The following is a 9,623-nucleotide window of genomic DNA, read 5'->3' as shown; positions in this document are numbered from 1 at the left end:
AGGTGATGAAGATAGACAAAAAGGTTCATCAGGCATAAGTCTGATTTTTTTGAGAAAAACTAGACCACCATTAATTACAACATACTACACACTGACACAAATAAATAAAGTTGTTAAGGATTATTTTGAAAAGTTAAAAGTGGATGTCAGTTCACTGAGCCAATATAATGTAACATCAGCTTTTAAAAGGTGGCAAATTGGTGCAAATCAGTTGAACAGAGGGATTTGGGAATACAGGTACAGAATTCCCTAAAAGTGACGTCACAGGTGGATAGGGTCGTAAAGAGTGCCTTTGGTACATTGGCCTTTATAAATCGGAGTATCGAGTATAAAAGTTGGAGTGTTATGGTAAGGTTATATAAGGCATTGGTGAGGCCGAATTTGGAGTATTGTGTACAGTTTTGGTCACCTAGTTACAGGAAGGATGTAAATAAGATTGAAAGAGTGCAGAGAAGGTTCACAAGGATGTTGCCGGGACTTGAGAAGCTGAGTTACAGAGAGAGATTGAATAGGTTGGGACTTTATTCCCTGGAGCGTAGAAGATTGAGGGGAGATTTGATAGAGGTGTATAAGATTTTGATGGGTATAGATAGAGTGAATGCAAGCAGGTTTTTTCCGCTGAAGCTAGGGGAGAAAAAAACCAGAGGGCATGGGTTAAGGGTGAAAGGAGAAAAGTTTAAAGGGAATATTAGAGGGGGGCTTCTTCACGCAGAGAGTGGTGGGAGTGTGGAATGAGCTGCCGGATAAAGTGGTAAATGCGGGGTCACTTTTAACATTTAAGAAAAACTTGGACGAGTTCATGGATGAGAGGGGTGTGGAGGGATATGGTCCAAGTGCAGGTCAGTGGGACTAGGCATAAAATGGTTCGGCACAGACAAGGAGGGCCAAAAGGCCTGTTTCTGAGCTGTAATTTTCTATGGTTCTATGGTTCTAAATACCTAAAAGATGTATTAGCCTGGGGCTAATACACAGTGAGGACACAACCCTCCTCCTTCCCACTCCCACACTCACTATATCAGCACATTTCTTTCATTATTGTTTCTGGGAGATTGCTGTGTGATTGCATTTTCCACATTACAACAATTACTATATTTCAGGTGTATTTAACCATAGTAGAACATCTTGGAGGCATTAAATAAATGATCGTCTTTCTTGATATGAATCAGTATGCCTTCTATCAGTGTCTGTATCAGATGTGTGTTTTTCATGCCATCTTTTCTGCATCTATTCTGAAGATGCTGACTCATTCTTTGACATGCCATCGAATTGGCTATTATGTGTGTGTAAGACCCAGATGAATGTTTCTCGTTATTAGCAATGTTGGTTAATTCCATCCCATTCTTCTTCAGCATCCACACATTTTTAACCGATTATGGGACAGTGACTGATCTTTAGCTCAAGAGACTGTCCTCAGTTTTTAATAAGACACAGGAACAGTGAGTGTGATCCTGATCGTGGGTCATAGATTAGGATTGCTCAGGTGGGGAGAGACGTTGCCAACTTTAACAGCAGAGCTTCATTTACTGTCTGGCTGATGGGTGGGAGTGGCTAATTTGTGGCAGGAGGCCACAGCTGAGGGCCTGTGGGAATGGTTTCCAGTAGTCAGTAGGTGGGGATAGCTCTGAAGGTGATCAGATTGTGGTCTGGGGAGCTGGGGAGGCTCAAGGATTCCTCGGAGAACCTGGGGTAAGCACACCTGTTCCACCTTGCCTACAAGAGGTATTGAAGTCAGAATATTGTTGAAACTTACTGTTGCCTCTTCCAGCAAGCAGGTGCCTCTCATTGTTGTTCTGCAGCTAGAATGTGAGATTTGCTTTGACGCAAAGTTAACATTGCATCATGGTGCCAAATAATGTCATTGGGTGTGATTATTGAATATTATGTCAACTTCTGCCTGTCATCAGGCCAACCCTCATTGTTGGCAAATTTTTGACGTTACAATTGAGGCTGGGAACGTGACAGGTTGGAGCTCTTTCTGCTACTGTGCTTAGGCTGATTGCCACCGCTCACTTCCTATTGTCACAGGCTGTTTCTCTCCAGCTTTTGCTGTTGACAGGCTCACTGCCAGCATGAAGCATGGGAGTGACACAGCTTGTCTTTGGAAGGGATCATAGAATCATAGAATCCCTGCAGTGCAGAAGGAGGCCATTCGGCCCTTCAAACCTCCACTGACAACAATCTCCTCCAGGCCCTATCCCCGTAATCCCACATATTTACTCTGCTAATCCCCCTGACACGAAGGGAAAATTTATCATGGCCAATCAACCTAACCCTCACATCTTTGGACTGTGGGAGGAAATCCACGCAGACACCGGGAGAACGTGCAGACTCCACACAGCCAGTTACCTGAGGCTGGGTGCTCCTCGCAGGTTCTGTCCCTTCCACCTGTAGGGTGGGATTTTCTGGCCGAGCTCGCTCCAAAACTGGAAAATCCCACCCGAGGTCAATAGACCTTTGCATGGTCCATGTCCCGGCCGCTATGATTCATGTGGTGGGCAGGACAGGAAGATTCCACGCACGGAGTCGATCTTTCAGTCATTGGTCACCTTTGTGATTGAATTTTCCCAGGTTTTCAGGGGTGCGGGGGGGGGATGGTGGGGAGGATGGTTCTGAGGGGAGAGTTACCCGTCAATCCTGGGTATTTTCAACCCTGCTTTGAATAATAATCTCCAGATGTTGATTCCCGGCTTGGGTCACTGTCTGTGCGGCATCTGCACATCCTCCCTGTGTCTGCATGGGTTTCCTCCAGGCACTCTGGTTTCCTCCCACAGTCCTGTTCAAATGGATTTGAGACTGAAATTCCTCAGCCAACCCTTTTGGATTGATAGAATTGACAGAAATAGACACTCAGCAGGTCAGCGAGTATCTGTGGGGCGGCATGGTGGAACAGTGGTTAGCACTGCTGTCTCACACCTGGGTTTGATTCCCGGCTTGGGTCACTCTCTGTGCGGAGTCTGCATGTTCTCCCCGTGTCAGAGTGGGTTTCCTCCGGGTGCTCCCGTTTCCTCCCACAGTCTGAAAGACGTGCTGGTTAGGTGCATTGGCCAAGCTAAATTCTCCCTCAGTGTACCCAAATAGGCACCGGTGTGTGGCAACTAGGAGATATTCATGGTAACTTCATTGCAGTGTTAATGTAAGTCTACTTGTGACACTAATAAATAAATAATAAAATAATGAAACAATTGAATGATGAATTTTGAAACTCCTAATTTTTGTACTGCATCATTTGTAAATATAAAAGACATGCAGAGTAAGTAAGATCAAGGATTAAACATCTTGGAATTAAAACAGAAAATGCTAGAAATGATTAGCAGATCTGGCAGCATCTGTGGGAATAGGAGGAAAATAATTTGATCTGTTCTGATGAAAGGTCACAGACCTGTAACTTGTGGGGGGAGGTGGGTGTTGGAACACAAGGAGATTGCAGGGGCTCTGACCCAAATTTTCAATTCCTCTCTGGCCACGGGGAAGGTGCCAGGTGACTGGAGAACAGCTAATGTGGTTCCGCTATTTAAAAAGGGCTGTAGAGATAAACCAGGGAACTACAGACCAGTGAGTCTCACATCAGTGGTAGGAAAACTATTGGAGAAACTTCTGAAGGAGAGCATTTATCTCCACTTGGAGAGGCAAAGCTTGATCAGGGATAGTCCGCATGGCTTCGTCAGAGGGAGGCCATGCCTAACAAATGTAATTGAATTTTTGAGGAGGTGACCAGGTGTGTAGACAAGGTCTACTTTGCTGATATCCGTACAAACAGCATTCGATGTTATTTATATGGATATCAGCAAAGTCTTTGACAAGGTCCCATATGGGAGACTTGTATAGAAGGTAAATTCATATGAGATACAAGGTAATTTGATAAAGTGGATTCAAAATTGGCTCAGTTGTAGGAGACAGAGGGTGATAACAGAAGGCTGCTTGAGTGACTGGAAGCTAGTGCCCAGTGATGTACCACGGGATCTGTGTTGGGCCCACTATTATTTGTCATTTATATAAATTACATTGATGGCTATGTGGGAGTAGGATTAGTAAGTTTGTAGATGACACAAAGATTGGACAGGTGGTTAACAGTGAGGCAGAGTGCCTTGGGCTACAAGAAGATATAGACGGAATGGTCAAATGAGCAGATAAGTGGCAATTATGAGTGGAATTTAACTCTGAAAAATGTGAGGTGATACACTTTGGAAAGAATAATTTGACAAGAAAGTACTCAATGAATGGTAGGACACTAGGAAATTCTGTGAAACAAAGGGACTTTGGTGTGTTTGTCCACAGATCTCTGAAAGCGGAAGGGCATGTTAGTAGGGTGGTGAAAAAGGCACATGGGACACTTGCCTTTATCAATCGAGGCATAGATTACAAAAGCAGGGAAGTCATTTTGGAGTTGTTAGAACTTTGGTGAGGCCACAGCTACTGTGTGCAGTTCTGGTCGCCACATTATCAGAAGGATATGATTGCACTGGAGGGGGCGCAGAGGAGATTCACCAGGATGCTGCCTGGGATGGACTACTTAAGTTATGAAGAGAGGTTGGATCAGCTTAGATTGTTTTCATTGGAGCAGAGAAGACTGAGGGGCCACCTGATCGTGGTATACAAGATTATGAGTGTCATGGACAGAGTGGATAAGGAACAGCTGTTCCTTTTTGTTGAAGGGTCAGTCACGAGGGGACATAAGTTCAAGGTGAAGGGCGGGAGGTTTAGGGGGGATGTGAGGAAAAGTCTTTTTACCTAGAGGGTGGAATGTGCATCCTGGGATGGTGGTAGAGGCAGGTTGCCTCACATCCTTTAAAAAGTATCTGGATGAGTACTTGGCACATCAAAACATTCAAGACTATTGGCCAAGTGCTGGCAGATGGAATTAGGTGGGAGTTCAGGTGTTTCTAATGTGTCGCTGCAGACTCGATGGGCCGAAGAGCCTCTTCTGTGCTATATATTCGAGGGGCCCTATTTTACCATTTTGATTCTAAGTGCTGGGCGGAGTTGAAACCAGGAGTGTTTCAGATCCGGCTTTTAGGCCCGTTCTGAGGCACCCCCATACGCACTCTACCTGCAAAAATATCAGCAATTCCGAATCACGCTGCACAAGTCTGTGGGCGGGGCTTAACGTGCCTGAAACCCTGCAGCTCCAATCGGCACCTCCAACTGCGCATGTGCAGAAAAAAAATGATAGAATGCCACTCCCCTGCCACATCCCTCCCAGGCCAGATAATGCCTCCCCCTGGCCCCCACAGACATTGGCCCACCCCCCCCCCCCAATATTACTGACCCCCTTATCCCCTCACCCTCTCTGCCACCCAGATCAATCGCGGGCCCTTCCCCTCTCCCACCCACCAATCTCAGGCAGAGTGGTAGCGGATCCCTCCTTCCCCCCCACTGATCACAGGCAGAGTGGCAGCGGACCCACCTTACCCCACCCCCCTCCCCCCACGCCACCAGTCTCAAGCAAAGAGCCGTCAGACACTCGGCATTTACCTACTCACTAACCCTCAGTGATGGAGCGTGCGAATTGGATTTATATGGAGCATGTCTGTTTCGCGCTGATTCTGGATGGGCGAACACGGTGGTAAAGGGAGAAGTGTCAGTAAGGTTGGGCGTGCAGCCCATTAAGTCAATTTAAATGCTTGCAGATGCATTTAAATGGTTGTCATGCCCGTTTCAGGGGCGGTCGATCGCATCCATTTTCAGGCCTTGCTAAAGGGAGAACCGGCGCGGAGGCGGGCGCGAATCGCACTACTCGCCTCACGCCCGACTTTACCAAGTTTTAGCGCCAGAAAACGGGCGCAACGCAATGGTAAAATCAGCCCTGTGACTCCATGATTCTAAGCTCTGCAGGTGGCGCTGTTGAGCAACAACTAACACTCACCAACCCCCAGAACAGCATCAAAGTTTACAAATTCTTAAACATCAGCTGACTTGGTGTACAAATTAATTTCTCAAACCTAATGGTCAGATTTAAGAAACTTCGAAGGCTGAACAATTTGTTGGAAATTTTTATAAAATACACTTACAATCTTTAAGATTTAAAAATTAACACAAAATCACTACCTTCCAGCAGTTCATGCATTGAGACAGATACAGTTTAAAGTTATTTAATAGGGTCACAAGTAGGCTTACACTAACACTGCAATGAAGTTACTGTGAAAATCTCCTAGTTGCCACACTCTGGCACCTGTTTGGGTACACTGAGGGAGAATTTGTCATGGCCAATGCACCTAACCAGCACGTCTTTGTGGGAGGAAACCCACACAGATGGGGGAGAATGTGCAGACGCTATACAGACAGTGACCCAAGCTGGGAATCAAACCCAGTTCCCTGGCGCTGTGAGGCAACAGTGCTAACCACTGTGCAGAGAGTCTGTGATACTTCTTACTGTGTGCACCATTCTTGGTACACAAGATGTTAGTCATGGAGAGCTAGGACCAGTGTTCTGGCTAATTGTATAACTAAGGCTATGGATAGGGCATTAAACTAACAGGGAGTGGATGGTGGTGTTCGGGTGAAGGGAGAAATATTGAGATTATGCAGGTAAAGACTAGCAGAGTGGGACAGGGAGGGAAAAATCAGAGCCTAACAAAAATTATACACTGGCAAATAAGATAATTGCAGGGAACAGAAGTAATAAGAAATGAAATTAAAAGTTCTTTATCTGAATACGTAAATTATCTGCAATAAGATGGATGAATTGGTGGTGCAAACAGAGGGAAGTGATTTAGATCTAATTGCCATTAAAGAGACATGATTACAAGGTGACCAAGAATGGGAAATAAATATTCCAGGCTACACAATATTTAGGAAAGACAGACAGAAAGACAAAGTGGAGGGGTAATCCTGATTGTAAAAGATGGCATTAGTGAGAAACATAGAAACAAGAACCAGGAGTGGGCCATTCAGTCTTTTGAGCCTGCTTCACCCTTCATGGCTGATCATCGAATTCAATATTCTGATTCCCCCTTCCCCCCATATCCTTGATCCTTTTAGCCCCAAGAGCTATATCTAATTTCTTCTTGAAATCAGACAACATTTGGCCTCCACTACCTTCTGTGGTTATGAATTCCACACATTCACCACCCTCTGGGTGAAGAAATTTCTCCTTACCTCAGTTCTAAAAGGTTTACCTCTTTCTTTCTGAATCTACTCTATCTAACCCTGTTAGAATTTTTAAAGTTTCTATGAGACCCCCTCTCACTCTTCTGAACTCCAGTGGATATAACCCTAACTTACTCTCTCATATAACCGACCTGTCATCCCAGGAATCAGCCTGGTAAATCTTCTATAAGGACATCCTTCCTCAGATAAGAACACCAATACTGCACACAATACTTCAGGTGTGGCCTCACCAATGCCCTATACAATTGCAGCAAAACATCCCTATCCCTATACTCAAATCCTCCCACTATGAAGGCCAATACTCCATTTGCGTTCTTTACTCCCTGCTGTATCTGCGCACTTACTTTCAGTGACTGACGCACGAAGACACCAAGGTCTCACTTTGGGGCCGATTTTACCAAATCGGCTCTTATGCCGGGTGCGGTCGTAAATCAGACCCGCGCCCGGCAGCCGTGCTCCAGTGCCCCCATACGCCATTTTTCGGTGTGGGTCCAGTGGGTGGGGCCTAGCGCATTTGCATCTGTCAGAGTACCGAACTGCGCATGAGCAGTTTGGGGCCGACAGCACTCGGCGCACCCAAGTGTGAAAGTCAAAGGCAGCACTGACAGCACGGGGTGGTTCGCGGGGGCGGTCCGCGAAGGGTGGTCGGGGGCGATTCGGCGGTACAGTTGCTGAGTTGAAGCCCTATTGGACTTGAATTCAGCAACACGGTAAATGCGCGGGCGCCGATCGGATCAGAGCCTCGTAAAGTGGGAATCCTTGGGTAAGTTGGGCGCGGGCTTTATTAAACGCATTTAAATCGGCCTGCTGGCCGATTCGGGTGCACGCCGGATCGGCGTCTGGATCGGCTGTTGGTAAAGGCGCGATTGGCCTTGGGTCGGGTCTGGACCGCGTTTTAGGCCCGACGCCCAACTTTACCACGATTTCGCGCCCGTAATCGGCCCTGAGTATCCACCTCTCTCAATTTACACCCATTCAAGTAATAATCTGTCTTCCTATTATTGCTACCAAGTGGATAACCTCACATTTATCCACATTATACTGTATTTGCCATGCATAGGCCCACACACTCAGCCTGTCCAAATTGTGTTGAAGCATTCCTGCATCCTCCTCACAGCTCACCCTCCCACCCAACTTTGTATTATCTGCAAATTTGGAGATAATACACTCAGTTCCCTCCTCCAAATCATTAATATATAACGTGAGCAATTGGGGTCTGAACACCTGCGGAACCCGATTAGTCACTGACTGCCAATCAGAAAAAGACCTATTTATGCCAACTCTTTGCTTCTTATCTGTTAACCAGCTTTCTATCCATCGCAAGACATTACCTGCAATCCCATGTGCTTTAACTTTACATAGTAGCCTGTTATGTGAGACCTTGTTAAAAGCCTTCTGAAAGTCTAAATAAACCACATCCACTTGTTCTCCTCAGTCAAAGGATCTGGACTCAGAAGATCATATCAGTATGGATGGAAATTGCAAATAGCAAGAGTCAGAAAACACTGGTGGGAGCAGTTTAAGGGCCTGTAACAGGTTTTGGATACAGAGCCTGTAATAGGTGTTGGATACAGGGCCTGTAACAGGGCCTGTAAAAGGTATAGGATACAGGGCCTGTAACAGGTGTTGGATACAGGGCCTGTAACAGGGCCTGTAAAAGGTATAGGATACAGGGCCTGTAACAGGTGTTGGATACAGAACCTGTAACATAAGAACATAAGAACATAAGAAATAGGAGCAGGAGTAGGCCATCTAGCCCCTCGAGCCTGCCCCGCCATTCAATAAGATCATGGCTGATGTTTTCCAACACCTGTAACAGGTGTTTGTTTGTAAGTAACCCTCTTTTAATTAATGAATGGTTTAATTTAAAACTAACCTAGCAGATATGCTTTAGTCTTAAACAAGACAAAAGTTATTTTATTCCAAAACAGCTGCTGAAAGTTACTGACATAAGCATGATAAAGTTAATAACTAAAATACAGATATACAGATTATAATCAGGTAAATATACAAAGATAGTTAAAGGTAAGATTTCTAAGCCCTCTCTGTGAGATATCAGTGTGGGCCTGTTGCTTGAATTCCTTCGTTCCGAAGTGAAAGGGTTGAAATTTGAGGTTTGGTTCAATAGCTGTGATGGTTTTTGTGGTCGAAGAATTGAAGTTCACCCTTGCAAATGGATTCAAAAAGCAGAACAGGTTCTGGAGTGAGTGAATGCTCCTGTTTTCACTTTTATGACTGTGCGCATAATGGCTCTTGGTAGCCTGATTTAGTACAGCAGTCCAACAATGACTTCTGTAAACCTTCCTCAGTTGCTCCCTATTGAGGAGCAGGTTTTGTTTCAGCGTGTCCTTCTCATGATGTTCAAGAAGGTTCTGCCCATCAGATGGCCATTCACAGCCAGACTTCATACTGTTGCAAAACTTAAAATGATTGCAAACCCAAACCGTCAAATCATCCTTTCATATTTGGTATTGGGTTCGTTTGGAGGGCATGGTTCCATTCATTGTCTTTTTTAA

Source organism: Mustelus asterias, chromosome 21, assembly GCF_964213995.1.
Source record: "Mustelus asterias chromosome 21, sMusAst1.hap1.1, whole genome shotgun sequence".
NCBI classification, from domain to species: domain Eukaryota; kingdom Metazoa; phylum Chordata; class Chondrichthyes; order Carcharhiniformes; family Triakidae; genus Mustelus; species Mustelus asterias.
This window is presented reverse-complemented; position numbering follows the sequence as displayed.